Source organism: Amblyomma maculatum, chromosome 2 (assembly GCF_055883805.1).
Source record: "Amblyomma maculatum isolate TAMU_Amacu chromosome 2, ASM5588380v1, whole genome shotgun sequence".
Classification (NCBI taxonomy): domain Eukaryota; kingdom Metazoa; phylum Arthropoda; class Arachnida; order Ixodida; family Ixodidae; genus Amblyomma; species Amblyomma maculatum.
Genome location: NC_139345.1, coordinates 178,595,331 through 178,608,998, shown reverse-complemented (window position 1 = coordinate 178,608,998; position 13,668 = coordinate 178,595,331). Strand labels below are relative to the sequence as shown.

Genomic DNA, 13,668 nt, shown 5'->3' with positions numbered 1-13,668 from the left:
TTCATATCAATTCCTGTGTTACTATTAATAATGTTGTTCAAAAACTTTAACCGGAAGATTTTCCTGCGTGCGGAGAGCAGTTTCCAACCTAGACTTTCCCTGATTTGAGAAGTTTTTTGAGAAGAGATTTCTGGAAAAATGCTGCAACCACTGTCGAGATTCAGCTGCGGATCCTTGGACGAACACCAGTCATGCTCAGACAACAAAGACGCTAATCTGAAACAACTCAAGTTAACCTGCATGGGTACCATGAAACACAAGCGAATATGGACTTCCTTGGAACACGACCGCCACAGTGGATTTGATCTGAACCAAGAGATCCCCGCATATTTCATGACTCGGCGCCCTAAACAATTCTGCCCTTTTTAGGAATTTTCACTCATCGAGACATAACAGCGATCAACACACTGACGCTTTGGGTCATTTAGCCATCCTTTGGCCAGTCGTCGATGCGAATCATGGCAGCGAAGGAACACGACTCTCGAGCCCACCGCTTGGCTCGCGAGACCGAATTAGTCACGCCGGAAACCAGACTTTCTCGGGTCAAGCACGCCGCCAGAGTGTTTGGCGAGGTGGGACCTGAGCGGAGGCCGTGCAAGCGCTAGAGCGTTGCCAAGAGCCCCGTTAGCGGGACGATCTCCCGTCGAGCGCTATATATGCTGCGTGGAGTGTGTACGGGAGTACTGGCGGAGCTGCCGGCATGCGCGGAGAACGACCGTATTTCCTTAAGCCGATGCGTCCCGTTCGGCCACGCACAGAGTCGACAGGGAATCTTCCGTTGCCATGGCGGAGCAGGGCCACACCCTAGCAGATCACACAGAACGCTCTGCTCTGTTTAGTCTACGGAACGAAATCTGCTGCTGGCCGATGCGTATTCCTCCTCACAGAGTGCAGTATTATGAAACGCGGTATTATAAACCTGGTAATTGTAGTGTTTTACCGACGTCCATTTCATCGCGTATTAGGCTATGTGTGTGCGCGGCCTCCGAATTCTGTTTAACTAGTTCGTGGTGACTTCAGTTTTTCTAACATTAATTGACAGGGGCTGCCCCCTTTCTAGTGGCAACCAGGCCCATGCGTCCATACAGGCGTTTGTTGATTTTTCTAAACCTACGCGAATATGCCGATCATCGCGTTTCTTGATTTTTCTAAACATAGAAGAATAAGCCGGTCATCGCGTAGGTTCTAAACCTAAGCGATGATCGCCTTATTCGTCAAATATTCTCCATCTAATCGTAACTAGTGACCCAAAAACTGTTCAGGTGTCGTTCTTCATGATGGGCTTCCTGATCATGTCATTATCACTGGGCACGTCACTCATGTTTTCAATGACAGAAAAACTGCTTTCGTTTTCACTGCAAGCAACGTCATTAATTTCACCCCTCATTTCTCTACCGCCAACGGACTTTAAGGGTATGTGTAATAAAAAGAAATTAAAATCAAGAATATACAAACAAATACAAATGCAACAAATAGAAAATAAGTAACTAATTAAGAAAATACAACCTATACAAATCAAAGGAAGTCAAAATGGCAGCAAGAAGCAGTGGCCTTCAAAAACGCTTCTATGGGTAGCGAGCAGACGTTTCCAGGCAGTGAAATCCAGAGTTCAATGACAAAAGGAAGGAAGCTGTGTATGAACATCTCAAGGCAGCAGACGAAGTGGGTAATGTTCAGGCTAAGGGAGACTCTAATCAAGGAATTAGGGCTTGGTAATTTTTTTCAGTTATTCGGTGAAAGAAGTTCTTTCAAAGCAAGCGTCCCTGCGGCAAACAAGGAAAAATATTGGGCACATTCGCAGAAGGTCGGCGTAGAGCATATGTTGCAGAGGTTGGAGGTTGTTTTCATTTTCATTTTGATTTTGTGCGCGGGTTTCTCAAAGACGCGCGTCTTTTGAAGACCACCAAAATTGGTTGAGCCAGCGCCAGGGTAATCGCATGTTCGAAATTTTAAAACCTTGTATGGTATTTGCTAACCTCCGGCTACAAATCTCTAATCGTAACCGGGCGCGCCTAACTGCAATGTCTAGACGGGTGTTTATTAGACATTATAGAACCACGTTACTATTAACACTGTCGACCATTTTTCGGTCGTCCACCAGCATATGCGTTATGATGCTGCAGAAGCCCTCTTCCTACCGCGAAAAGCCTATTTCTTAAGACAGTGACCGGCTTCCTTGAAAAGGCATCGTGTGGACTACGCTGGTGACGCGCAGCTAAAGAAAATACCTTCTCTTCTCTTCGGTGCTCCATTAACCAAAGAACTAACGGGCGGCGGCACAAAGCAAGGTGAAAACCATCCACCGCCACAGAGGCTGGCGGAAGCGAACAGTCGGGCCATCGCGCCCCTAGTGGTGGCAGAGGGAGTAACTCCGATTGCTTCCTCGGCGATTGCGAAGGCTGTAGGAAAAGTGCGCTGTCATCTCGAGATCGGACGTGCGGAGTCGTGCCGGTACACACGTATGGCGCTTTAACGTAGTGACAGGGTGGAGGCAAGATACGCCACTATTCGTTCACAGGCGTCCCGTGACCTGGCTTTGGTCAATACGTTGCAGTTATGCTGAAAGCACCTAATGTACCCCAACCCCTACCACACACTGCAGAAGCTTAATTGCATTCCGATGACATTTGGCTAGAGCGTGTTGGCACTTAGGGAAACGTATAATTACACCAAATGTTTGGATAGGAAACAAGTGTCGTCCGTTGCAATGTCGCTATAGCTCCCGGAGCTAAATTATGACTCCCTTGTGAGAGTAAGATAACATCAAAGACAAAATATGTGGCAGTACCTGTTTTGTCTATGGTCTATTGAATGGTCAATTTAAGCCATATGCTTTAAATGGGATTTACATATGGACCACGAGTAAAACGCACAGAAATAAAATACTAAACGCTTCACGCCGGTCCGGATGAAGGCCACGGCGTGTGCAACTGACTGCTTCGCGGTACGGAGTAAAAAGGCGCCGGCCCTTTATGGAGCGCGCACTCGCGAAGCGCTCAAGCCACGAGTGGAAAACTCCCCGCGTTTCGCAACATTACGTACGAGCCTAGAGGCCCCGGAAAGCCTAACGACGAGGCGGGACCGCGCTGCTCTTCACGGCGGCGCCAAGTGGACACGTGGGCTTCTTTTATGGCCTGGCGGCGCTACACGCCCGACTGGACGAAGCAAGGTCTGCCATTGCGGTGGACGGGTTGTGGTGAAAGGATGTCCTGGGACGGGCGTGAACATGCTTCTGTCCGGGCTTGTTCTGTCAGGAGCACTGCACACGAGTTTCTTCTTCCTTTCTATGCATAGCAAGCAGCCACGCCGACCAAGGACGCCCTCGAGTCTACATTTCTCGGCAGTCGGAATTCCTCACCTAAGAAGGGCACTTCTCTGTCCAGGATATGGTTGAAGATGTTTGCAATGAGCTGAAGAGAGAAAATCACGGATCACCAACGTCATCAGGCTGTCTGCACACAGCGAAGAGCAAAGGCCTCTTACATATCTCTCCGTTTCACCTGATCGTTAGTTCACTCTCGTGGTCCGGATTTGCGGTCACTAACTGCCTTTAGTACATGCCTTCGATAACGAGTTAGGAAAGTTCGGTGCCTATCGTAATGTGCATTTTTTTTTCGAGACAGCTGAAACGGCTGTGAAGACGCTCAGGTGCTCGAGAATGCGGGAATGATCCCTGCCGCGACGGCCGCGCTTCGATAAAGGAGGAACGCAAACGGCGCCCGAGTGCCGTACCATGTCTATGCAGCTCTCAAAAACTCATCCTAAGATATATTGCTTGGGCGCAGGGGCCACATCATCGCTGCCTCTTGGCCTTCATTATACTGAACCAATTTTTGTCCATCCTTTTGATACCCCTTTTGCAAATCCCATCATGCCCTGAGGCAATAAACAATGTTATACGAAAACAGGGGAGGAGGACCCTTCCACTACGGCGTCAACTCCACTAACTTCACCTACGGGCCCGTCGTACCCCATACGATATATAATACCAACATTACTCTAGTTTCCGACATATTTTTATACCCATTGTTCTAGTTTTCATTTCTATATCAGAAAACATACCTTGCGATTAATATACTTGCGATTCGTCCCGCGGTTTGCATAGCAAGGGACTATCGTTGAAGAATCGCATAATGTCTGCGATTTCTGAATAATACTCTTCTACAACTTCCTTTCCTGATGTCCGTATGACTGCAGCGATTTCGACAGAGTCAAAGGCTTTTTAATAATCCATGAAGACTGCGTATAAGACTTGGCTATACCGCCTGATTAGTGATGTCATTATGGTCTGGTATCATACCACATTAACGAAAAGCTCCAAAGATATTTACTTCATTGAAGTCTTCTAGCTTTCCTAGCTGGTTCTATTAGCGATTACCTTCGTGAACACCTCGGCATTAAAGGACAGTAAGCTGATCAGCCTGTTTTTGTTAAATTCTCTTATGCCCCTTTTCTTATGAATTAAAACAATGTTATCGGCCTGCCCAGGTTCTAAGAGTCTTGGGGTCGTAATGCACAGCTTGTACATGGCGACAAATTTTTAAAGCCCAGCCTGCAAAACTTTCCTTCAAGCGCTAGTTGTAAAAAGGTAATTTTTATCGCTGCACATTCCTCGCCTACGATGCAGACTCACCTTTCTCTGCTCTTCATGAAATCCACCATGGAATCCGCGTCAGCTATATTCTGCGGCCGCCGCCACGCTTCAGTCGTGTTTTCAATATTTCATTGTGACATGTATTTCTTTCATGCTTAAAGCTTCACCCATCCACGGATTGATCAAGTGAGTAAAATGAGGAAACGAGCCCAAAAACGCCTCTTTGGGACACACAGCCGACTCGATACACTGCTCCTTCAGCGAAGCTGACAACGGCGTCACTTTTTCCGGCCTTCACACATTAAACCTCCTTATTCCTGGAAAACGCGCATCACGTGCAAATTACCAGTACTGTTTGCTTCAATGCGCGCCTGTAAGCGCTCAGCGAGGAACACGGGTGACTCTGCGGGCAGTGTGAAAGTTTACAATGCGCCAACAAGTAAAGCCGAGAAACAGATGAAGAATTAGTTTTTGAAGACACACTGCCTTTGACGCTCTCCGTAGTGTTCCGTAAAGTGTACAGCAATCGTCGCTTTCTTTGTGATGAAGGAGAGCGGTGAAATAAGCTCGTTACATTGCCTATATGGTTGCCGGCTCGTGGTATTGTCTCTGGGATGCGATATATCAACGTCAACTCGGTTCTCATAAGATTCACGTTCAAATTTTGTCAAGGGCCTCCCCTCACTGAATCGCCCTATGCACTCGTAGACAAGGACACCTCACGGTCAATAAGACAGGAGGGAACGTTTCAATTACTAGAATATTGGCGCGTAAAGGGTAACTCCGTTCGCGGTAGCTTGCTCAGCGCTGTAGAGACCAACGGAGAACATGCAACATGGCGAGTCGGAAAAGCGGTGAAGTTTACCGAAGGCTTTTATCCCAGACACTGTAAACCGGGAAGTAATTTGCATAGATCATTATCAACCTTTAACTCATACATAAAAATTTCATGTCCTGAAGGTGTACTTTCCTCATTCAAAGTTTAACAAAACGTAATGCATCCGACTGCAATACAGGAGTATTTCTAGCCCTTCAGCATTGGCCACAATCCTTCAGCTTCTCTGTTCCGAACAAAAGTAAACATGTCACTTTTTCAATTGCGTTATCAACCGCAAAGCAAGCAGCCTTGTTTGAGGGTGAAGCATCTGCGCTGTGTGGATGCCCTGTTTTTGGCCACAGAGCATTCGCCGGAGCGCATAGCATGCAGCAAATCACAAGGACATGCGGAAGATAACTTGAAGAAAGAGCTTCAGTAATCAATGCTGTCAATAAACCCATTTATGTAATGTAATAATATCCCGTTATCAGCGGGTAATGCTAATTAAGCAACCTTCTTAATTTTCTTCATCAAACACAGCCGAGCAGTTCTACTGTATGAGACTATAAAAGAGCACGGATTGATGTACGCTCATAAATGCTGACTCTAATGTAAACTACACTCAGAAATAAACAGAAGCCGGCAGAACAAGTTCGTAACCCTCGTCCACGCTGCTTTACTTTTGTAACTGTTGTTAGCGAGCCCGCCTTGTTCTTCACTCAGCTCTTAGACATATCGCGTGGGCCTCATACAACGACTCCTAAAGGACAGTTGCAATAACAGTGCCAAAGATATCTCTGCGAAGAAAGAACAGCGTAATATACATGAAAGAAATAAAAGAGAGCGAATATGCTGCCTCTTTGTCGTCTGTTGCGCTCTTCTTTGTTCGTTGTAAATTAAACGATTAACACAGGCAATGCGCTGCTCTCACTCAGTTCAGTGTGTGTGCTTGTGCCATGCCACCCATCAAATACGAAGCCGCCAAAGAAGCAAGAGTTGTAAGAGTAGCCGACAGGCAGGCCACTTGCCGTCGGAGCCAAGAAGGCCAGAGGAGGGACTGGAAGGGGGGGGGGGGGGGGGGGGCGCCTGAGGCGCTCTGATCAAACCTCCCCCGTTGGTCCGCCAGAGATGCGTCGCTCACGGCGCGCCTTGTGTCCGGCCGTCGTCGACGGGTCGTTGTCACGACGGTCCTTCACCCCGATGGCAACCGCGTATTCAAGGAGAGCGGGCCTCGTTACGCCCTCGCCACGTATGAAGTATGGATTTATGCGCTGACACGGGCCGGCGCTCCCACATGTTTACGTAACCTCGCAATTAAGCGGCCATCAATTTCGACCGACCCCTGCACGGTGCGGCCAGCCGTCACCGGAAGAATGGCTCGCGAGGCAGGTGATGACGACCTTGGGCTCATTGCTCTGAAACATCACCGGGGTCCCAATGGGAAGCCTCGCGGTGCACCTTTAATCAGACGCCATGAATGTGCGACGCAACTTAAACCGCTGGGCGCTTGTTTCATTAGACCAGATAACTCTACGATGAAGACAAGGTCCTACGTGCATATTGCAGGATATGACCTGTTGGGTACATAGGCTGTGTTGGAGGCTGCCTTCTCTCTTGAAGGCAAAACTATGCTATAGCGAGCGTCGAGCATTTTGTGCCGCCGAAACTGTCTCTAATAAATCTTCTTTTACCACATGTAACCGTCCTGTGTACTTTGCAAGTAGTATGATCTGGAGAAACGAAATGCAACAAATCTTTCAGCTGCATTATAACGTCAGAGCCATATCGCCTATACAAAATGGAGGCATGTGAAATGACGAATACATGAATTATGCGATCTCACAGCACCAAACCATTACACAGAGTGAGTCTATGGTCAATGCTATATAAAACACCTTGTGATATAAGAGGCTCCACAAAGCTCTTTGCGATAACCTTCACCGTCCACGGGAACACTTCTTATCGCTTCCTATGTTGCACAAGGATGATTTGGTATACCAGATAAGTGAAGCTAATAACCACGAGCATTGGTGACTGCCATTGGCCAAGCGTTACCTTTTTTTCTCTAATTGATCCCCAAGAGCCAATATAGAACCAGCCTCGCGTACTGATGAACATGCTGGCATAATTAAAAACAAATCGGTAGCGTCAGTTATATAAAATGGAGGACTGAAGAAGCGGGATAAAAGGTTCTTGGAGAAAGAAGGGGGTCAACGTGCGCGTTCCTTTTTATTACAAGCCGCTCACGATGCTTGCGTTATTTCGCTTTTCACAATTTACACTATAATAGCGCTCTTTAAAAAGACGAAGATCATGGCGTCTTGCCCTATCAAGTCATGGAGCATCAATGGACAAGAAATGGAAGCTGTGACAGATTTTCTGTTCTTGGGCGCCAAGATTACCTCGGAAGGAGACTGCAGCCATGAAATTAGGAGACGCCTGCTTCTGGGAAAGAGAGCAATGGCTAGCCTTGACCGCCTAGTAAAGAGCAGAGACATTAGTCTGCCAACCAAGATTCGTATAACCCGTGCTATAGTCTTTCCAGTTGTGATGTATGGATGCGAGAGTTGGACTGTGAAAACGGCTGACCGCCGAAGAATTGACGCGTTTGAATTGTGGTGCTGGCGAAGACTTTTAAGAGTTCCTTGGACTGCCAGAAGATCAAATCAGTTGATATTGTCGACCATAAACCCTGACTGCTCATTGGAGGGTCAAATTCTAAAGTTAAAGCTCAGCTACTTTGGTCATCTGATGAGAAGAGAGGAGTCGCTGGAGAAAGATTTGATGTTGGGAAAGGTTGAGGGTCGCCGGAGAAGGGGTAGGCAGCGAACGCGATGGTTAGATGGCATTCTCGAGGCATTGCAGATGAAGCTATGTGATGTTAAGAAGATAGTGAGAGACCGGAAAGCGTGGCGTGACATGGTCCATAGGGTCACGAAGAGTCGGACACGACTGAACGCCTGAACTGAACTGAGCGCTCCTTTTCTCTATCATCGATCGACACTTTAACGCGTACGTGCTTCCGTGCACCGAGCGAATGCGATGCTCCCAGACTGTTCGGAACACTTGAAAAGTGTAGAAATGAGCGAACAATCCGAAGCGACAAAATTTGATTGGCGAAAATATTCACGCTACTGCCCCTTTCATGTGACTGATTTTCCCTCGGATGCGGATGATGCCCACTCTGAGATTGTTTACGGGAGATTACGGTAGGCAGCAGTACGAGAAACGACAAGACTTCTTTGAACTCACGTGAACAATACTTCACCGGTAACTGGCTCTCCTTTCAGATCGTCCGTGTGAAGGTCTTTTTCTCTTTTTCTGGGGAATAGTGCACTCATCTAATGCGCTGCCTCGCTAAATCTGCAAAAAGAGAGCGGCGTCGTATTACTTTTTCCTGGGTTTATCTATATTGCCAAACAAAAAGCAAACATCAGTCCTCCGGAAAGTTTGCGTGCTGGATGCCGACTGCGGCCGCGTCCTCTGGGAACACCGGAATTCTGAACAAAGCAAATGCCACGGCTACTCGCTAGGTGCCACGCGAACAGCGTGGCCCCGAATCCTGGCGAGGCAGTCTTCTCGACTGCTTCGCCAGGATAAAAGAAAAGCACAAAGCGCTCCAGAAGACACGGAGCCAGCCTGCGCGGCGTCGCACGCAGGCGAAGACAGCCATGGGCGGAACTCCTTTGGTGCCGTACTTCTCGCAAAGTGCAAAAGGCGCCTCCCTGCACGCACATGGGGAACCGCGCAGCGGTGCACGCCCGGGCCTCTCCTTTCATGGCGGAATTCAATGGCGGAAGAAGAAGTATCTTCCTGCTAAGGTGGCTTCATCGCTCCTCTGAAAATTCTTGCCGTTCCTGTAAGCACCTGTCCTGTCTCCAGAGAAGTGGATCTTCTATTTCCGAGGAAGCTCCAGACGTCCTCTCCGCGTCAGGTTGCGAGACCTCCGGCGCATGCTACTCATGCATGATTGCAGCTCAGGTCGGCACGGAGGCTAGGCCTAGTGCTGCCGCAGCCACGCTGGCAGAGGCAGCTTCGCCGGAGTTGCTCGCTGCAACTCCTGCCCTGCCGTCGACACCTCAACCTGACCATCGGCCTCAGGTCCAGCTTGGTGCTCCCGGTTCTTCAGCACCAGCGCCCATTCAGCCTTCCCAAAATGGACAACAGCCCGTAAGTGAACTGTTCTCTGGGCGGAGCACGGCTATGGCCACTCAGCTAACACGACGAGATGCACATCCAACAGTGCGTCCTGAGGAGACAAGCTCTTCAATGGACCTATCGGCTCCACCATCCGTATCAACGAGCACCCGTGCGCCTCACAAGCGTCCTTCGGAAGATAATCAACCGAATTCGTCCTCGGCAAGTGGTGGCTATCAAGGAAAGCGCTCCTGTTTAACTATCGAAAACCAGGTTGCACCTACACCGGGATCGTCATCTTATAAAGTGGCGATTAAATCTCTTGCCAACAAAAGCCTCACCGATATACCAAACAGGATCATCCAGGCCAACTTGGACGCGTGTCTCGGAACCAGAGGTTTTCGGGGCTTCACGGCAAGGAAGAAGTCAAACACTATAGCTGTGTGGCTCCCGACACTTACTGCGGTGGAACGTGTCCAAACGCTTAGTTACATTTCAGTCACAAGTGAGATCTCAGTGCCTGTGCAAGTGTATCTAGTTGAAGGCTCCGACTTGCAGCGTTGCGTTGTTTACAACGTCGACATAAACGATGATCAAACCACCCTTCAACGTGAGCTGTACTGCCCAACGCACCGAGTCATACAGGCCCGACACATAGGAAAGGGGCGTTCCTGCATGATCACCTTGCAAGGCCCTCCGACACTCCCAGCTTGTCTGTACTACTACGGCTGCATATTAAGGCCACGGCCGTATAAACCGAGTGTGGTTTACTGTTATAACTGTTTTCGGGCAGGGCACATGCGCAAATCTTGCCCCTTTGCTACTGCCGATGAAGGTGCGTCTGAAGGAAAAGTTACGTACCGATGCGGCCTCTGCAAATCGGACGACCACGAGATAACATCTCCAAGTTGTCCGACAAAGCAAAAGGCAACGCAGAAGGCTCGTCTTCGGAACACTAAGCGTTGGCCAATAGAGGATATGACGCCGGTGCAGACATCCAATCGCTTTGCAGCTCTTCAGTGGAATGATGACGAGTGGCCAGAGCTTACTGAGCCCGCTTCGAATGCACCTCCAGCTAAGACAAAGTCTAATGATACGGTGCTCAAGAAACGCCGTCGACAACAGCCAATACAGCAGTGTACTGATCTACCAGACGACGATATGGCTGTAGTGGATGAGCAAATCAATCGTCTCTTAGCAGAGGTCTCTAAGCTCCGACAACACCGCGAAATGCTTGCTCGACGTCGGCGAGTTGCAGAAGTAACCGCCAAATCTAGTAATTGCCCAACACAACCGCCTTCATTCCGCGCAACAGGGCCATTTGCTGCCTCTTCCCAGTGTACCACAACGCCCAATGATAACTCTGCAACATCGCTGCTCCGCTATATGGTCAACCAGTTATCCAACCTGACATCTGTGATACTACAGCGCTTGGACTAGCACACAAAAATGGCGAAATCCGGTCGTCCTGGTGTACTACAGTGGAACTGTAGAGGCATTTCCACGAAGGTTGCCGAGCTCAGGACCCGACTGCGATTTAACAAGCTTCGGGTGTGGGCTATGTTACTTCAGGAAACGAACGCCTTGCCATCTATTCCTGGCTTCAGCGGCTACGTGTCCCCTTCAATGACCGACCGTCGCGTGCAGACTGCTTCTCCCCCGGGAAAGGCGGCGATATATGTCGAAACGAGTATTCCTCATGTACGCCTTTCTCTCGAAAACTGGTGCACATCATACCAAGAGGTAGTAGCAGTTGCTGCGAAATTTCTGAAAGGAACAGTTGTTCTTGTTTCTTATTACGTTCGACCAGCTGGAGGCGCCTCTTCCCGTATTAATCTTGGCTGGTTATTAAGTGTTCGTCAGCAATACCCCGGGTGTCCAATTTTAGTCGGAGGCGACTTTAACGCCCCTCACCCAGATTGGGGGTATCCGACTGCAAGCCCTCGTGGTAGGCGTGTGCGGGACGCCTTCACTGATGCCCTGTTTGTTCTGCTTAATCACCCTGGGACAGCAACACGGCCTGTGCGTCACATACATAGTGCTGCTTATGCTCCAGGCTTGACGTGGTGGTTGGGCGCAGGAACTCCCTCATGGCACATGGAGCCGGACTGCTGGGGAAGTGATCACCACCCTATCCTCATCGGTCTCCATCCCTCCCGCCTCCGCCCTTTACGCCGCAAATGTTCTGTGATAAACTGGGACAGCTTTCGCTCATGTCTCGACAGTATGTCTTCAGATTCGCCGTCACTCCTTGTTGACCGTATACAAAGAGCACTAAACAGCGCTACGACTACTACCTGGATTGATGTAGGTCGACCGGCACCAGATCTCGGCCTGCTTAACCTGTGGGCAGCCCGCCGTCAAGCTGAGCTGGCTGCTACACGAGACCCTACTTCGGGGCAGGCACGTACACGACTGAATTATCTCACCGCGAAGGCTCGGAGATATGAACGCGATCTATCGCGACGCCAGTGGCATGCATGGTGTGAACAATTTTCTGATAAATCATCGAATGCCTCACTATGGCGAACGTTTCGTGCAATGGAACATGGTCGTCGTTCTACTGACGCAGCAGCAACAGCATGCTTTGCGGCTAATCTGTCGCCGGGTGATTTCGCCAAAGAAGCTGCTCGAAAATTTTTCCCAAAATACGATATACTGCCTCCTTCAGCTGTAAACCTTAATTTGGCAGGTATCCCTGCAGACGCATGGAAATTACCATCTGCTGCCGACGCAGATGGAATTGCGAGCCCCTTTTCGATGTGCGAGCTGCTGGCTGCAATTGACGATGCGAAACGGAAAACAGCGCCCGGCCTGGACAAAATTCAGTATGAGGTTTACAAGAACCTCAGTACTGCTGCACTTCCTCAACTACTAGACACCATAAACAAAGTGTGGCTTGATGGTGTCGTACCCGAGAGCTGGAAAACCGCTGTCGTGATCCCTATTCCCAAACCTGGGAAGCCTCTAACGGACCTCGCCAACTTGCGACCAATCTCCTTAACATCAACGCTTTGCAAGCTTGCAGAGAAAATGCTAGCCACACGACTTTCTTGGTGGCTTGAACAGCACGGTTTTTATCACCCTGCTCAAATTGGATTTCGTCCATACATAGGTACAGAGGACGGGTTGGCTGTCTTGGCCTCAGCAGTTCTGTCATCTACCCGCAGCCGCGATGTACGTACCATATTAGCAATGGATGTTGAAAAGGCATATGACAACATCAGTCATGCTGCAATCCTGAATGCCATTGACATGCTCCATCTCCCTCCGAGAGTACGCACTTTTGTCGCATCATTTTTGGATGGACGAAAATTTGCAATACGTCTCAGCGGTGACACTGTTGGTTCATTCGTTTCACTACGTGGCGTGCCCCAGGGATCAGTATTGTCTCCGACGTTATTCAATATTACTTTCATCCCATTGGCGTGGCGCTTACATGATATCCCTGAAATCAAGTTTTTGCAGTACGCAGATGATATCACGGTATGGAGCACTCACCATGATCTTCTCACTCAAGAGGCCGCCCTTCAGTCAACATTAGACGTAACCTCTGATTACGCCTCCTCCATTGGCCTTCAACTTTCTGTGTGTAAAACGTCATACACGTCAGTCGCCAACCGCTGGGGACGCCGTAAACTTGCCTCAAATCCAATTCGTCTCTCTCTATCAGGCACCCCAATACAAGAAAGTTCGAGCCTGAAAATTCTGGGCTTAACAATTCACCAATCAGGATCAGCGACTGCTTGGCTCTCTCAGGCAAAAAAGCAAGCACTTCAAACTATAAGTTTAATAAGAAGAATTGCACCTAAAACGGGTGGCGCTGGCTCGTCTGTTGCACGCCAGTTAGTGAGGGCGGTTCTGCAGCCCCGTATTGTTTATCAGGCCCAGTTCCAGCATCTTACAAGGGCACAATGGGATCGCCTTGAAGCCTTAAATCGAGAAGCTATGAGGACCATAACATGCCTTCCACGAATCACACCGGTCGTAGCGTTACAGGAGAATGCGCAGCTCAACACCATCGATGAACTGGTGCAGCAGCGCCGAGATGCTCGCAGACTCAAGGCCACTTTGTCACATTCCACGCAAGCACTGAGGGCGTATGCAATGTCACACATTA

General features: G+C 49.1%; 1 protein-coding gene across 1 annotated transcript in view; it reads right to left on the bottom strand.

Moving 5' to 3' along the window:
- Positions 1 to 13,668, bottom strand: part of mol (dual oxidase maturation factor 1 mol) — a 250,992-nt gene that overhangs the window by 94,778 nt on the left and 142,546 nt on the right. The window lies entirely within an intron of this gene.